At 41.7% G+C, this 17,862-nt stretch overlaps 1 long non-coding RNA gene across 1 annotated transcript in view; it reads right to left on the bottom strand.

Moving 5' to 3' along the window:
* Positions 1-331: 331 nt before the first annotated feature.
* The window catches only part of LOC144264920 (uncharacterized), a 43,266-nt gene continuing 25,735 nt past the window's right edge, over positions 332-17,862 (bottom strand). The window contains exons 2-3 of the long non-coding RNA XR_013346129.1: positions 17,215-17,273; positions 332-1,547 (exon numbers count right to left, since the gene is read on the bottom strand). This is a non-coding gene — a long non-coding RNA (uncharacterized LOC144264920). The remainder of the gene's footprint in view (positions 1,548-17,214; positions 17,274-17,862) is intronic.

Raw genomic sequence — 17,862 nt, forward strand, 5'->3', positions numbered from 1 at the left:
TCCTCCGGAGGCCAAAGGGTGTTTATACTGTTTATACTTTCACAGCAGTGCAAAAAGAACAGCGGTAAGAGGTATATGCCTCTCATGAAGGTGGTTTTCTTTTTGCGGTGAAACTTCTGAGTTTCATTGCAAAAAGTCATTGGTAAGTGTAGATGCTCCCACGGTTTTAGAACAGAGGGGATTTTTTTGGTCCTTTAAATGGTAAGTGTAGACATACCCTTTTGTTAAAACATTCTGCTTCTATCACTGGTTCAGCTCTATTGGGGTGGATAGCACAAATAAGGCATCTGACCAAGTATGCATATAACATACATTGTTTGAGAGACACAAGATGGGTGAGGTAATATCCTTTATTGAACCAACATCTGTTAGTGAGAGAGACAAGCTTCTGAGCAACACACAACTCTTCTCCTGGGACCAACACAGCTACAACTACACAGCATACATTGTAAAATACCTTTGGGGGAAAAAATGATTAATTTGGTACATTCATGAATCATGCCAAGAAACCTATTCCTTCTGCTGTGGTGCAGATAGGCTTGTCAATAGCTTCTGTTGTAGAAGTTTATGGATTAGGGCTAATAAAATTAGAATGGCAGCAAATGACTGGGTTTACAAAGTTTTCTCAGCATGTTAAAAGATCATGACCAGCCAGGTTCAGGCAGGTAACAAAGTGATGATTGGTTATCTCACAGAGGTGCAGGGTTCCATGTCCCATAGATAAACAAAAGAGAACCACAGTGAGATACAGGGAAAGGCAATTAGCCTGGCAAGACAGTTTCTTCAAAGGCAGAGCCTGGTGGCCTCAGCCTATTCTCCTTTTTTGCCTCCCAACTTGGAGTCAGATTCTGCCACCCTTACGGTATTGTTTACACTGGATCTGGAAGATGCCACTTTAAACTCAAAAAGATGTACCTGCACTCATTTTGATTGCACTAGCAGCTAAAATGCCAGTCTCATTGTGGAAGTGAGCGTGGTGGGACGGGCTACTCTCGGTACGTACTAGCCACTCCAACCGCTCGCAACTACACTTATGTTTTTAGCACACTTGCTCGATCAGCGCTAATGTGGGTATACTCAAGATGCAAATTAAACCTTCCAGCTCCAGTGTTGCACTGAATGGTAGCTTACAATGCAATCAGTAGTATAGAAATCAATACAAGTATCTATGGAGCAAGGCGCTACTCAAGGTGAATAGGGAGAGCAGAATTTGGCCCTTAAATATTATTCAGCTTACCATTACTAGTAACAATGACTTTTCATTTAATATCCATTGTAGGTTTTGTTTTGTTTTTAAAGCTAGTCATGTGATATTCAGAGAAACAATCTCTCTCTCCCTCTATTATTTATTCTTGGTATTGTGGTAGCACGTAAGGACTCCAGTCATGTACCATGACCCCATAGTGCTAGGAACTGTACAAATACAGAAATAACTGAGAATAATTCAAACTAGTTTCTGTTCAATTTCCCTTTTCGACTACTGATTGAAGACTTGGTTTTCTTTCTTCTGAACTGATCAAAGGCAGCATCTTGATATGCAGATATTCCTGTTGAGAGACTCTATTTGTTACAAAATTAGTGCTTGTGTTTTAAAACAAATACAAGTAGATTTAATACATTGGTTGATCATGTAAAGTGAGCAATATCAGGGGGTTTGGCAAAACAATGGCCCTCTTGGGTCATCTCACATTATTTAATAATACATAATAAACAATAGCCCTGGAATGGAGGGAATAGTTACGGCTGCCTCTCTGTTAGTACTAAAGTATTATGGCAGAGAATTCGCAGTCTTCACTATCTCTCTTCAGAGAGAGCTAAGTAAAGATCTTGCTCTTTGTTGAAAGTCAATAGGACAAAAGCTGCTTTCAGTAGTCCTCACATTGGGAGGGAAATGGACCTGTTAGCTGTATTTCTCCACCAGAGCAGAATGACTATAAAGTAATGAATTAATGATGGCTCATTTGATATCACCACATCAGTACCTCTGCCCTCAAATAAAAATATTAAAGTGATGAACAATGATGGTGTCACTGTTTTAGTGTTCCCATTTACAGTAATTCAAGGGTCAAACACAGTCTTTACCAGACTGACAAACACACCTCTGACTTTTTTAAGTCAGACATTTGTAAAGAAGGTACTGGAAAAAAAACCCAAACCTGAACAACCCCAGACTGTAGGGAAGTTCAGATCTGATTACAAACTGAAGTTGTCTATAAAAGTCTGTGTTAACATCTTATAGGAAATTGACAAGATATGCAGCAAGGATCAACAGCAATGAGAAACTCCCATTGATTACAATGGAGATTTTTTTTTCCCCCCGGTAGTCTGTCCATTTGTCTAACAGTGCAAGTATTGTTGTACACTGCTGCTGAAGAAGCATAAAAATGGAAAACCTCCTAAGAGGAAGAGCCACTTAGCCAGATGGACAGATTATTTTTGCATGCCCCATTTCCTTTTTCTAGAGTATCTTCTGGTTTCAACCTGTGCATGAGAGTTCTCACAAAAAAGGTAAACTGAAACAAATGAGCTTCCCAATTGAAATAGTCAGCGTTCATTAGGATTTAAATGAACAAAATATTGTGCCAGTAGAACAAAAACAGTCAACATACCGCAAAAGACCCCTTCAGCTCAGTAGTCCACATTAACTCACAATCAATGGGAACAGTATTATCAGAAAGCTAGCTAGATTGTGTCATGGAAATTCCAAGCTGTTAGAGTTATGATCTTCTGCATTTTTGGTATCTTTAACATTTTCTCCAGTACTGTATCCAAACTTTTTTTTTTTTTCCAGAGGTGCTGAGCCCCAGCAGCATTTATTGGCTTAAAGTAAAGTTCTGGATGCTCAGCCCTTCTGAAAATCAGGCCTTAAGTTTCTAACCTCTACTTGTGAAAATATTGTTTTAGATGTGAAACCTGTGTGTCTTCTAATTGAATGGGACTGTGATAGGATATAAGCCCACAATGGCAAATAAATGGTTAACATGGAGTCTGAGGGACCAGTTAGCCCATTCTGTGTCACCTGGAGGGGAGATTTCTAATTAAGGCTTAGATCCAGCTGGGGAGAACCAGATTGGGTGGGTCTTATAAAGAAAGGACTTCAGGCCCAGTGGGAGAGAACTGAAAGAGGACAGCTGTGGTAGGGATGTTATACCTTGAGGCTGGTCCTGAAGATAGAGGACACCAAAGGTGAAGGGGTTTCAGGTAGCTGCCAGAGAGGCTAAGATATGCCCAGAGGAAGCTCCTTAGCAACAGACTGGGAAAAGCTGTACAGAGACATGAAACTCCAGGGAGAGGGGACTAGAGAGTGAAGCTCTACGACAGATGCCTGCAAGCAGGTGATGGTAGGAGGAATATGCAGTAAAGACGCTGTGTAGTCCAACTGATATACTATAGGGTGCAGCTCACTTGTCTATCGCTGGGGACTCCTGGCCCTGCCGCACACAGATTGCAGGCATCAGTAAGAGGAAGGGTAGAGGATGAGGAAATGCAAACTTTTTAGGTGCTAACTCAGATTTCCCCCACTGAGGCAAAGAACGGATTCCTCCACATGCTCCCTGGAGCCCCTGAGGCGCACAAAGAAGGGATAGAAATTAAAATTCAACCAGAACACCCCAAGCAAGACAGTATAGGTTTCTGTGCACCTGCTCCCCCAGTTCTTCCCTTCCACCTCTGCCCCTGATTCTCCAACCCTCAAAGTAGGGCTTAAACTGGATGTAAGTGGTGCAGAGGAGGAGTGCTGGCCCTCTGTTCAGTGGTGAATTTCAGCCATGTTTTGGGGAAATGTCCTCACAGATTACAATGCTTTTGTAATGGCTCTTCAGTGTTCTCTCAGCTATTTGTGGGGTATCATACACCAGGACCAAACTCTAAACCACCTAGGAATACAATGTTGCATTTCAGATATGCAACTACAAATGAGTAGAGCTGGTAATTATCAGCACAAACTCACAGTACTGCTGTACAGTAGGAAAAATCCTGTTCAGTCTGAACTAACAGGGTAGGTAAACTGACTGTTAATTGTCAAGTAAGTGAAAATGTAGCTTATAAATCCAGTAACCAATGGTAGGTTCATGATAGTCCTGTGGGTTTTTTTAAATAGGATTTATTACCAGAGATGCTTCTGTCGATCAGCCTTCTGCCAATAATCACAGCAGATCTTTATTTGAATGTATATAGAGAAGAGCTGAGCTTGATGCCCTGAATCCAAATCAGCTCACTGCTGGTTTAGAAAATATGATCCTATGTACTTATCCTTAATGCACAGATAGTACTGGACCAAAAGTTGCAATGGTATGAAAATAATACTCATGGAAATGATCTATCTAGTCAGATGGTCATATCTTGACCATCACCGTGAAGACTTTGCATCTCTATGGAAAGGGTTAAAAGCTGCTACCGGCCGTCCAATACGTTAAATGTTGGATTAACAGCCAACAGCTTAAGCCCCCTTGGGATGGATTGGTAGATATGAAACTAATTTTAGTTGCCATTCCACGTTTTTTCTGTCCATTTCTCTCCCACTTCTCCCATCAGCCAGCCAACTAACAGATTAGAGAGGCACAAATGAAAAGTAACACTTGCCATAAACATACTCTATTCTGCCAAATAGAGTGCAGTCAAGGCTGCTTTTAATTCCTGGAGAGGAGGAACTTATCACCATGGTTTGGGACTAGGCTTAAGTCCCTTCCTAACGTAGCATCAAAATCAGGACCATAGAAAAGGAGAGTAGGAGGAGTTTTCATTTTCCTTCTCAAATGAGCAACATTCTGCAGCTTAACAGATCTGGGACTGAGAGCTCCATTTCTCTTAAAGAAGACTTAAAGCCAGGTAATGTCTGACTTTAGGTGCTGCTGCTGTACTAAATTTTGAAAGACCTGCAGAACACACAACTTTTCTTCATGCACTAATCAATTTCATGCAGCTAGGTGCTTGTGCAGTTGCTGGAAGAGAGCAGAGCCTGTTCTGGGTGTCAGAGTAGCAGCTGTGTTAGTCTATATCTGCAAAAAGGAGTACTTGTGGCACCTTAGACTAATAAATTTATTAGAGCATAAGCTTTCGTGGGCTATAGCCCACTTCATCAGTAAGAAGATATATACACACATACAGATAAGTTGGAAGTTGCCATACAAACTGTGAGAGGCTAATTAGTTAAGATGAGCTATTATCAGCAGGAGGGGAAAAAAAACTTCTGTAGTGATAATCAAGATGGCCCATTTAGACAGTTGACAAGAAGGTGTGAGGATACTTAACTTAAGGAAATAGATTCAATATGTGTAATGACCCATCCACTCCCAGTCTCTATTCAAACTCAAGTTAATGGTATCTAGTTTGCATATTAATTTAAGCTCAGCAGTTTCTCATTGGAGTCTGTTTTTGAAACTTTTTCTGTTGCGAAATTGCCACCCTTAAATCTTTTACTGAGTGGCCAGAGAGATTGAAGTGTTCTCCTACTGGTTTTCGAATGTTATGATTCCTGATGTCAGATTTGTGTCCATTTATTCTTTTGCGTAGAGACTGTCCGGTTTGGCCAATGTACATGGCAGAGGGGGATTGCTGGCACATGATGGCATATATCACATTGGTAGATGTGCACGTGAACGAGCCCCTGATGGCGTGGCTTATGTGATTAGGTCCTATGATGGTGTCACTTGAATAAATGTGTGGACAGAGTTGGCATCGGGCTTTGTTGCAAGGATAGGTTCCTAAACTGCTACATGCCACAAGGAGCCACAACAGTAGTTCCCTTAACCCACCTAACAATATTGTTAATCTTTCCAGCTATACTCTTAGCCCAGCAGAAGAATCTGTCCTATCTCGGGGCCTCTCCTTCTGCCCCTCCACCCCCACGAACATGATACAGTTCTGTGGTGACCTAAAATCCTACTTTCGACATCTCTGACTCAAAGAATATTTCCAACACACCTCTGAACAACATATTAACCCACAGAATCCTTCTTACCAACACTACAAAAAGAAGGATTCTGCGTGGACTCCTCCTGAAGGTCAAAACAACAGACTGGACTTCCACATAGAGTGCTTCCGTCGACGTGCACGGGTTGAAATTGTGGAAAAGCAGCATCACTTGCCCCATAACCTCAGCCGTGCTGAACACAGCGCCATCCACAGCCTCAGAAATAACTCTGACATCATAATCAAAAAGGCTGACAAAGGAGGTACTGTTGTCATCATGAATAAGTTGGAAAATGAACAAGAGGCTGCTAGGCAGCTCTCTAACTCCACATTCTACAGGCCATAATCCTCTGATCTCATGAAGGATTACCAAAAGAAACTACACCATTTGCTCAAGAAACTCCCTGAAAAAGCACAGGAACAGATCTGTGCAGACACATGCCCAGAACCCTGACCAGGGGTATTCTATCTGCTTCCCAATATCCATAAACCTGGGAATCCTGGACGCCCCATCATCTCAGGCATTGGCACCCTGACAGCAGGATTGTCTGGCTATGTGGACTCTCTCCTCAGGCCCTACGCCACCAGCATTCCCAGCTATCTTCGAAACACCACTGACTTCCTGAGGAAACTACAATCCATCTGTGATCTTCCAGAAAACACCCTCCTGGCCACTATGGATGTAGAAGCCCTCTACACCAACATTCCACACAAAGATGGACTACAAGTCGTCAGGAACAGTATCCCCAATAATGTCACGGCAAACCTGGTGGCTGGACTTTGTCCTCACCCACAGCTATTTCACATTTTGGGGACAATGTATACCTTCAAATCAATGGCACTGTTATGGGTACCCGCATGGCCCCACAGTATGCCAACATTTTTATGGCTGACTTAGAACAATGCTTCCTCAGCTCTCGTCCCCTAATGCCCCTACTCTACTTGCGCTACACTGATGACATCGTCATCATCTGGACCCATGGAAAAGAAGCCCTTGAGGAATTCCATCATGATTTCAACAATTTCCATCCCACCATCAACCTCAGCCTAGACCAATCCACACAAGCGGTCCATTTCCTGGACACTACTGTGCTAATAAGCAATGGTCACATGAACACCACCCTATACCGGAAACCTACTGACCGCTATACTTACCTACATGCCTCCAGCTTTCATCCAGGACACACCACACGATCCATTGTCTATAGGCAAGCTCTAAGATACAACAGCATTTGCTCCAACCCCTCAGACAGAGACAAACACCTACAAGATCTCTGTCAAGCATTCTTACAACTACAATACCCACCTGCGGAAGTGAAGATACAGATGGACAGAGCCAGAAGAGTACCCAGAAGTCACGTACTACAGGACAGGCCCAACACAGAAAATAACAGAACGCCACTAGCTGTCACCTTCCGCCCCCAACTAAAACCTCTCCAACACATCAAAGATTTACAACCTATCCTGAAAAATGATCCCTCACTCTCACAGATCTTGGGAGACAGACCAGTCCTTGCTTACAGACAGCCCCCCAACCTGAAGCAAATACTCACCAGCAACCACACACCACACAACGAAAACACAAACCCAGGAACCTATCCTTGCAACAAACCCTGGTGCCAACTCTGTCCACACATTTATTCAAGTGACACCATCATAGGACCTAATCACATTAGCCATGCCATCAGGGGCTCGTTCACGTGCACATCTACCAATGTGATATATGCCATCATGTGCCAGCAATCCCCCTCTGCCATGTACATTGGCCAAACCGGACAGTCTCTACGCAAAAGAATAAATGGACACAAATCTGACATCGGGAATCATAACCTTCAAAAACCAGTAGGAGAAGATGTCAACCTCTGTGGACCCTCAATAAAAGATTTAAGGGTGGCAATTTTGCAACAGAAAAGCTTCAAAAACAGACTCCAAGGAGAAACTGCTGAGCTTGAATTAATATGCAAACTAGATACCATTAACTTGGGTTTGAATAGAGACTGGGAGTGGCTGCGTCATTACACATATTGAATCTATTTCCCTAAGTTAAGTATCCTCACACCTTTTTGTCAACTGTCTAAATGGGCCACCTTGATTATCACTAAAGGTTTTTTTTTCTCCTGCTGATAATAGCTCATCTTAACTAATTAGCCTCTCACAGTTTGTATGGCAACTTCCAACTTATCTGTGTGTGTCATCTCTTCTTACTATACGTTCCATTCTGTGTATCCGATGAAGTGGGCTGTAGCCCACGAAAGCTTATGCTCTAATAAATTTGTTAGTCTGTAAGGTGCCACAAGTACTCCTGTTCCTTTTGTTCTGGGTGAGTTTGGTCTTTGAGTAGGTTCCTAAGACTGGGAAGGGGGTCCTTTTGATCTCCCAGTGCCTAGTGTTCACGCGTGTACTTGCTTGTTCATACCGGGGCTGGCTACCATCTGAATAAACAGTCATGGGATGTGGTGAGAGCCATGTTAATCCTGGGGTTGGTAGTGAGGAGTGGAAGGTGGAGCTGGCCTGCTGAATAGTAGGTCAGAGGGAGAAAAAAATAAAACAAAGTATTTTAACAAAATCCCTGAAGGAAGCAAGTGTGTTCTTCATTATTGGTGTTTAATATTGTACTTCTATCGATTACTTTTAAAAAAAAGTCTGAGACTCCTGGATAGCCATGAATGCTTACAAATCAGAGAAAGCTTTTGTTTATTTCAACAGAGAAATGAACACATCAGTCATGGGGAGAGACACTTGATAGACTATTACTGACTGACCAAAGCCATATATTCTTTACACACAAACAGTTATAGCCAGTAAAAACCAATAAATTCCCTCTTCTAGGGGAGGTAAGAGACATTTATTACATTTGGTATTTAAAAGAGCTAATGTCTCAGTCTGTCTCTCTCTCCCTATCAGGAAACACAAAAGGCAAGATTTACTGGCCAACAGGGCTACTCCTCACACTGAGATGATTAACAACCAAGCAGGGAGAGGGAAGTGAGGTTGTAAATGTGGCAACAGTGGAGTCATAAAAGGTAGATCAAAGGAGAAAAACCATGAAATAGAAAGTACTTGGTGTGCCAGTAGCATTATCAGACTAAGGACTCAGGAGTCCCCAAAAACTCAATCAGCAGCACCAGGATGTGTATAAGGTTTGTTCTTTTTATCTTATGAAATTTCAATAAAGATAGCTTTATAAATTTTACAATTACAGAGGTGGAAGTACTCTTGCTTAGGGGAGACTTGCTATGGTGAAGCTTAAGAAACCCTGTATTAGCTTGTGGAACAGTGCAGTGGTAAAAGGATTTTTATCAAAATTAATTAAAATGCCAGTGCAGGAGCTACTCGATATATTTACCTTCAGCTCTAAATACATTTTTCCATGTTGAAGTTTTCAGAGGGAAACCAGTCTAATGTGTTTTTATGGATTTATTAAAAGGATATGACACTAAGCAAATATCTCATGAACCAATCTACTTCTAATTTCTCTAATCCAATATAATGCAATGATCAAATTAGGGTTGTAATTGAAATTAAATCAATAGATCAATGGTTCAATTTATCTGGCTGACCAATTACTACAATGAGTAGTGACATCAATTTATTAGGTTAACACAAGAATTACTTCAATGCTTCACATGAAAGGTAAGAAAGAATGCCTTTATTTTAGTCTAATCAATTGGGCTAAGAGTCTGCAAAAAGCAGTTGCTAACAGATTTCTTTATAGCTTACCACTTCTGTGTTCCAGCTGAGGCTATCTCTACACTGCACACCTTACGATGGCACAGCTGTGCCACAACAGCCATGCCATTGTAAAGTATGCAGTGTAGCCGCTCTTTGTCATCAGGAGAGAGCTCTCCTGGCAACAAAATAAAACCACCCCCAATGAGAGGTGGTAGCTTTGGCAGTGGAAGAATCTCCCGCTAATAAAGTGGTGCCCACCCCGGTGCTTTTCATTGTTAAAACTTTTGTCATTCTGGGGGGGTGTTTCTTTCATGCTCCTGAGTGACAAAAGTTTTAACGATGAAAATGAAGTGTAGACGTAGCCTTAGGGTCAAGCAGTCTCCATTGTCTATGTTCTCTCTCTGAGAAGCCTTCTGGGATGGCCAGTGGGAGAGTGGATTCCCTTTAACGGGCCATCAGCGCACCTGGCTATTCTGTTGTACCTGAAAGGCTGGTTGTAGGTGTTCCCAACTTCACAACATATTACACACACCCACCCACACCAAAACTGCATAACTCCACATATGATAACATATACAATCCAATAGGATATTAATGTTCAACAGATAGACTTTTTTAAAATGATACCTCACAAGGCATAGTTTGTGTAAAAAATAATAATAATATATAAAAATATAGACAGTGGTAAATATGGGTGTTCTAGGGTGCTGCTTTGAAGTAGAGAGTCACAAAGCTATTAACTGTCTTTACCTTGCAGGTAGAGAATAGGTGCACCCCAGTCCAAGAGTGCCTTTGGAGCATTCCCCTGTGATATCCAGACCCTGACACTGGCTACTCTCAGAAATCCCAGCTCCTCTGCCCCAAAGGAGTAAGGTACCCCTGTTTTACTTTAAATCACTGCTCCTGTACAACGCACAACACCAGAGGTGGATTTACAGTGAAACACAGGGTGCCCTGGCATGGGGACTCAGGGCTGGGCAGCTGTGGGGGCAGAAGTTTAGTCCTGCTGGCTCCTGGGGCTCCTGCTGCAGGCTCAGCAACCAAGCTTCCCCACCTCCTCCCCTAACTGTGCCACGTTCCCGCCCCTCCTCCTCCCTCCCAGTGCTGCCCCCATCATTGAACAGCTGTTTGCCAGTGCTCCGTGTGCTACGGGGGGAGGAGCAGAGCTACAGTGCACTCTAGGGAGGAGGCGGAGAACAGCAGGGGTGTGGCCTTGGGGAACGGGGTGGAATCAGGGCAGAGCAAAGTGGGGGCCCCCATACCTGCCCCCTCCCCATACCTGCCCCCTCCCCCAGCCATAAGCCACTCAGGGCAGCGGGATGGGATCACCCCCATGACCACAGCCCCCTGCCCTGACTCCTGCAACCCCACCACACACCCCTCGCACCAAATGGAAGCTCCTGCACCCCCCCCCATTCATTCATTCATTCATTCATTCATTCATTCATTCCCACCTGCACCTCTCCCACCAAATAGGAGCTGCCCCAGGTAATCGCTCCACACCCCAATCTCATGCCCCTAACTCCCTCCCAGATCCTGCACCCCTAGCCCTGATTCCTGCACGCGCCCCTCCCCCCCCCCACACACACACATCCCCACCTGCACCCCTCGCACCAAACAGGAGCTGCCCCAGGTAAGCACTCCACACCTCAACCCCTGTCCCAGCCCTGAGACTCCTCCCACACCGTAACTCCTAGCCATGAGCAGAGGGTCCCAAAACCTCTAATTGCCAGAAGCTGGGATTGGACTACAAGGCATGGATCACTTGATTGCCCTGTTCTGTTGATTCCATCTGAAATGTCTGACATTGGCTGTTGGAAGACAGGATACTGGGCTAGATGGATTACTGGTCTGACCCAACATGGCAATTCTTATGTTAATCCCCAGGAACTGGTTTTGCTCTGAATGCAATATCAAAAAATTAGAGAAACTACATTTGGAAAGGCCTGCTTGGTCATCCAAAAACTATATTCCCTGCCAGTGCTGGATTTTTATATTTTGTACAGAATTTGTACATTTTGTGCTGAACAGAGACACATTGCACTGGTTTGTCACATAGATCTCTGTTAACTTTAGTGTTCTGATGATGGTTCTAATGACGACAATACATTCCCTTTGTGTGCCACCATTGCTGTTTGATCTTGATTTTCTATTTTGTTGGGGGCAAGTTCAAACTCCTTTATCTTTGTAAATGTTTTATTTCTTGTCAATCAAAGACCTCTTTTTTTTATAAGCACATAAATAATTGAATACTTTTGATTTTAAGGTGCATTTGTTATCTTTTACCCTCTGTTAGACATATTGAATTCTAGAGACCAGTGAGTAGTTTCTTAGGATTCTTCTGTGTATCAAATAAGTTGTAATTAGTGATTTAATTCAAATCTTTATATATGTGGAGAATGTTATCAAAAGAAAATATCAAGGTAAAAATACCCTTTCCCTTTAAACCACCCTGACAGGTACTTTTATCTACAGGTACTGCCACCATGCAAACAATGGGGTGTGAAATGCAAAGTGCACCAAAGAGTTGCACTGTAACTGCCCCATGTGGACATTACTGGCACAAGCTAAAAGCTACCTTGTTTTTTGTCAACATAGTCCTCTTTCAAACAGGACTGCATTAATGTGACCAAAGTATCTAGATGAATAGAGAAGAGTTGCAGCATGCTCTGAAGATCACCGTAGTTAGGCTTCCTTAGACAAGGGGTTGGTGGGGAAACTATTTCTGGACTCAACAGTCGTCTGAGAATGCCTTGTGCCCAGTGCCCTGTTGTACAAATCGGCAGCCTGTCAGCTCCTGTTCCCCAACTCTAAACCATTGCATAAGAGGATGGAGATGCACCTACCTCCCTGTAGCAATATAGTCATATCAAATCATGTATATTTCACATAGAAAAAGTCATTACCCCATTTTATAGTTGGGGAAAATGTAGGCAAAGAGAAGTTAAGGTCTATGTTTTGAAACGAGTTTGCTAATTTTGGATGCCCAAATTGAGACATCAAGGAGTCTGAGTTTTGAGAATGGCTGAGCACCTACAACATACATTTGAAGAAAAAAAAAAAAGTTGTGAATTCTCAGATCTCTAAAGCTGACTCTAAAGGCTAGACACACAAAAGTACTTAGGTGCCTAGCTGCTGCTTTAGGTGCATAAATTCCAGAATTAGGCACCACTGGTATTCACAAAACCCCCACTTAGATGCCACCAAATGCTGTAGGCACCTAAACTTGCTATGTGCCTAAGTTTTTTGCCAAGGCCTCAGTGCCCATGTTTCTACCTCTGAGCAGGTCTACTATTGCCTCACTCTAGGTGTGCAGATACTAAGCCCCAGTGTGATCCCCAAACTGGGGATAAGATAGGCATTCCCCTGCCTAACTCCTCTGTGAACACCAAGCTTGTAAGTATGCGCAGAGCAAGCTCATACAAAAGGGAGCAGCAGGCCCCCTCATAACTTTTCGCCCAATGGCTAGGGTACTCACCTGGAATGTGGGAGATCAACAGTTCAAATCCCCCTCCTGCCTCTCTGTCTGAAAGGGGAGAAAGAATTTGAACAGGGAATCTACTGCCTCTCAGGTGAGTGCCCCAGCCACTGGGCTATGGGATATTCTGTTGCTGGGCTTTTTCAGCCTCTCCTGTAAAAGTTGTTGCACTGTGGATAAATAATTGGAGCAAGAGCACTGAATCGTGGATCTCCTACATTTTGGGTAATTACCAGGCAATAGCGTTCTTCTCATTCTTGTGTGAGCTTTCACTTTTTGTCTAGTCCAGTGACTGTGTATTTATCCATATTGGAACAGCTTCAACTGGAGAATGAGGGGCTAAAAATCATGAGGGAGATCTCTTCCCCTCTCCCCCAGAGTTGCAGTGCCTAAGTTCCTTTGTGAATCTAGTCCTAGGTGTCTCAAATTAGGCACTTAAATTAGTGAGTGTTCCTGAAAGTGTATCTGTAAATTACTTAGGATGCATTGTGATCTTGTGGCTACCTGTAAAAATGGAAGTCAAGAGGCCTGTGTCCAAATCCTCGTTCTGACAGTGACTTAATGTGTGATATTGGGCATTTCAGTAAACTTATCTTAGCTTCAGTTCCCCCATTTGTAAAACAGAAGAAAATATTTACCTCTTTGACATTGGCAATTTGAGGCTCAATGAGAGAAAGTACTTTGCTGTTATATAGGAATATTAGAGCAATGGCAGAAGAGAGAAGATTGGGGTGGGGGGGAGAACTCTAGTCTCTCTGCTTATTCACCTCTCTACCACAAGGCTTTGGGGGCAACTCCATCTTTTCCTCCAATTTTTCAAAACTCCTATGTTCAAATTTTCACACACAAGTAGCTTTTCAACTTTTTTGTATATTTCATTGAAAACAAGTTTTATAAAAATCTGAAATGTCATGGGTGAAAAATCAAAAGTGCAATAAAGTATCACAAAAAATGTCATTAGTTTTTTGTTGGTTTGTTTGCCATTTTCACCTGGGTATACTCTTCTGGTATATTTCAAATTATAATGTGTATAGATAATAATTCAAACAATTCTTTATTATTTCTACCCTGTACTTCAGTGCTGCATATATAAGCTGAGTCTCCCCAACAGATAAAGGGTTTGCTTTCTGAGACCTCCAGATCACTCCATAATTTTCTTCTATCTCTTGTGCTTGATTCCAAACAGGGAAGGCAATGGATCACAAAATTTTAGCAATCTACAAATTAATATATTCTCTGAATCATTAATGAGAAATACTGAATAGTACTGTTCCTACTACTGATTTTGTTGAACCCTATTTCTTTACCTCTTTCCAGTTTGATGTACTTTGACCAGTTATTCTGAGTTCATGGAAACCAAGTCAACTGATCTTGTACCTAAACTACAGAAGCAAGAGAACATGTTTATGATTTCCCTATTTTCATGTAGATTTTTTAACGAACTTCTGAAAATATGGGAGGAGAGGTACCTAGCTGGTGACTGGTAAAAAGCAAGCCAAGTTTTAGGCATATTCAAGGCTTAAGCTGAGGTTCAGGCCCATCTTTACTTTGTCTGAACCAGTTCACCTCTGTTTGTCTACTCTTTTTCCTGTTTTTAGTAGAAACTGAAGGAAAGCAGTTATTGAATACTTCACCAACACCAGTGTCCGCCAGTTTTTGTTTCCACTCATTATTCCACTCATTAACAATTATTTCTTCCTCATAGATACATCCCCTAAGAGCGGAACCATCATGTTCATCATTGATCCCATCATGATTGAACATTTTACATGCAAGTTCAAAGCTTAAACTGATAAAGCTTAAAATTACTTAAGCAACAGCTACTGAGTTCCATGTTCTATCCTGGGGATTAATTACTGGTGGTGAGATGTTGATGGCCCATAGAGAAGTTGAGGGTCATTAACCCTACCCTCCCTATTAATTTCCAGGAAATGTACTTCATGGAAGTCCATTAAAAGTATTAAGAACAAAAGTTCTACACTATCATTTTTGGTGGGCTTTATATTGTTGCTTGCTTATAACATATTGAGCATTATGGGATGCCTAGTTTTCTGGGCACTATTACAGAATTAATTGTTCAATGCACCAGTCAATCTGCTTGTATGAGTTGTTTGCTGTTCGTTCATAATTTTTTTTCCAAAACAAGTCATAAAATTAATGTAAACCAATAAATCTTTCTGCACAAAATGTATCATTTCAATCTACACGCTAATGAACAGACTTGAAAAATTATATGTTCCAGTAAGAAAATAAATTGCCCTATTAAAGGCTTAATATCATTCATCAATATTTGATTTGTAGCAACCATCAATAATAAATGTCAGCACAGTCCAGTGATTTAAAATAATTCCTCAGTAATTTCTTACATTTTTACTCAAATAATCATTATTTCCGCATCCTTAGTTCTTAGACTCTTTAAACTTCTTTTCTAAGATGAGAAGAATCCCAACCAATGCAAGAAACTGCTTTCCCTCTATATGGTTTTGGGACCTCATTGTCTTTGACACCCAACCTCAATGCATCATCATCATTGCTTTGTCAGTAGAGGTGCTATTGATTAGTCTGTTGGTGTGTGTTCTGCTAGGCTTGAGTCAGGGCATTCTTAATGGAGGGTGACTGACAGTGGAACTCACTCCCTCTGCTGGTCTGTTAGCACTTACGGCTTTTTGCAGTGTGATGGAAAGTTCATGTTTTCAGCCAAGCCTTTGCCAGATGGGTCTAAACTAATGTCTACACATAAATAACAATAGCAGCATAGCTGCAGCGCTCAGTGCAGACACTACCTATGTCAGTTGAGGGATTCTCCCATTGGCATAGGGAATCCACCTCCCCAAGAGGTGGTAGCTATGTTGATGGGCAAATTCTCTTGTTGATCTAGCGCTGTCTACACTGGGATTAGGTCGCCAGACCTATATCTCTCAGGGATATGGCTTTTTCACAGTCTTGAGACATGTAGCTATGCTGATGTAAGTTCCCAGCATAGACTAGCCCTTAGGCAATGTCTTCTGATCTCTCATTTGCTTGGTGTCTGATTATGTGGAGCAAAGTTAGTACTGACAGCCATTATGTTTGCCTTATGTAAGATACTCCTGGATGCACTGTGGGCCTCAACATGTTTCCGCTGAATTCAAGTAAGGAAAGGGAAAGAAGGTAATAGAGATTTAATAGAGAAGGGAGAAGTTTGACAAAGGGCAAAAGCAAAAATAAAACCAAGCAAAACACCAAATTGGAAAGGGAGAAAATATGGAACATAAATAAGAAATTAGGAGTGTATAAAAATGGAAGAGAATATCGGAAAGGAAAATAGGACCTTGAAGATAGAGGAGATATAAGGAAAGTCTTTGAGGGGGACAAAAAGAAATTTAGAAAAATGTTAAAACAGAAAAATTACTGAGGTAAAACAGATTCTAGAGAGGATGGAGGTAAAGATGCACCAAAATATACTGTTAAAATTAAAAAAAGAAAGAAGGACAAAACCCAATGGAAACGGAGCCAAATTCTTTACTTATCTTCATCCGTGCAACCCTATGGAATGCTATGGATTTATCTAGGTGCAACTGAAAGCAGAATTTGTCCTTCTGAGTTTATTTTATAAAGGTATATCACAAAATGTTGTCAAAACACACATTGGCTTTTACATACTAGAACATGAGGACATGGAGGAGGAGGAGGAGGGGCTAGTGAGATCAAGTGTGGGGTTGTTGAGGGCACATGAGGACAGGAGTTCAGTCTTTCTTCTCTTTAAGGCCGAATAACCAATCTAACCATTTCTGTCTATTTAGGTTCTTTTAACGATTTTAAGGCTGATTCCCAAGGGTCCTGGAGGGACAGAATTTTTGATAGTAGGCCTTTACCTCTGGAATTAAGAACTGCAAGAAATTCATTTAGGCCTGAACCTACCTACATTCAGGTAAGTTACTTTCTCCAGGTTTTAAATAAATCCCTCATTTTCCTCCTCATATTGTTAAAAGGTCTTCCTTTTCCTGTCCTTTTTAAAGTGCTTTAGGAAGTAGTTAGATGTTAATTTTTATATGAAGGAAATGTTTTAAACTTAATCTAAGCCATGTATGGTGCCCCCAGATATTGCCTGACTTAGTGCTGTATAAAAGCTTGCGATGAATTATTTTTGATTGTAAAGTACAAACAATTCCTACCATTTATCCTCTGATCAGGGCAAGTAAGGAGAATCAAGCATCTTTATCATGGAGTATCTCTGTGGAAATATAGATGTGTCGTGTTACTTAGGGTTCAAATACACGAAGATTCAATTGCTTCACTTTTTCCTCATTAATTACAACATTTAAAATGTGGTGTAGCATGCTAATTTATAACAAAATAGGTAAGTAACATGTGCCTCCCTGGAAAGAAGAACAAAGTTAACGCAGAAATCAATAAACCGTCATTTCCTAGAATGTCAGTGGTGATAATAGTCCAATTAAAAGGAAAAAGATTTCCAATGCCTCTTAAAGCAACCTATTGGGACACAGCTAGGGATCTTGGAATTCTGCAGCAAAGAGGAGGGAATACTGTGGCCGATATTTGGTGCAATGATAATGAGAAACCCGAGGATCAACTGTTCGCTGAAGAATGGCAGCTCACCTGAAACAAGTGAGTGCCTACTAATTTATTATTATTAGTTTGTCTTCTGGTAGCACCTACAAACCCCAGTCATGGACCAGGACCCCACTGTACCCCAAAGAGCTTACAATCTAAGTAAATTATAGTGGACAAGAGGATCATGCACACTATCATTAAGACCAAGTGCCAGGGGGTTCCCTATATTACAAACCCTGCTACTCAAC

The sequence above is a fragment of the Eretmochelys imbricata genome, chromosome 5 (assembly GCF_965152235.1).
Source record: "Eretmochelys imbricata isolate rEreImb1 chromosome 5, rEreImb1.hap1, whole genome shotgun sequence".
Lineage (NCBI taxonomy): Eukaryota > Metazoa > Chordata > Testudines > Cheloniidae > Eretmochelys > Eretmochelys imbricata.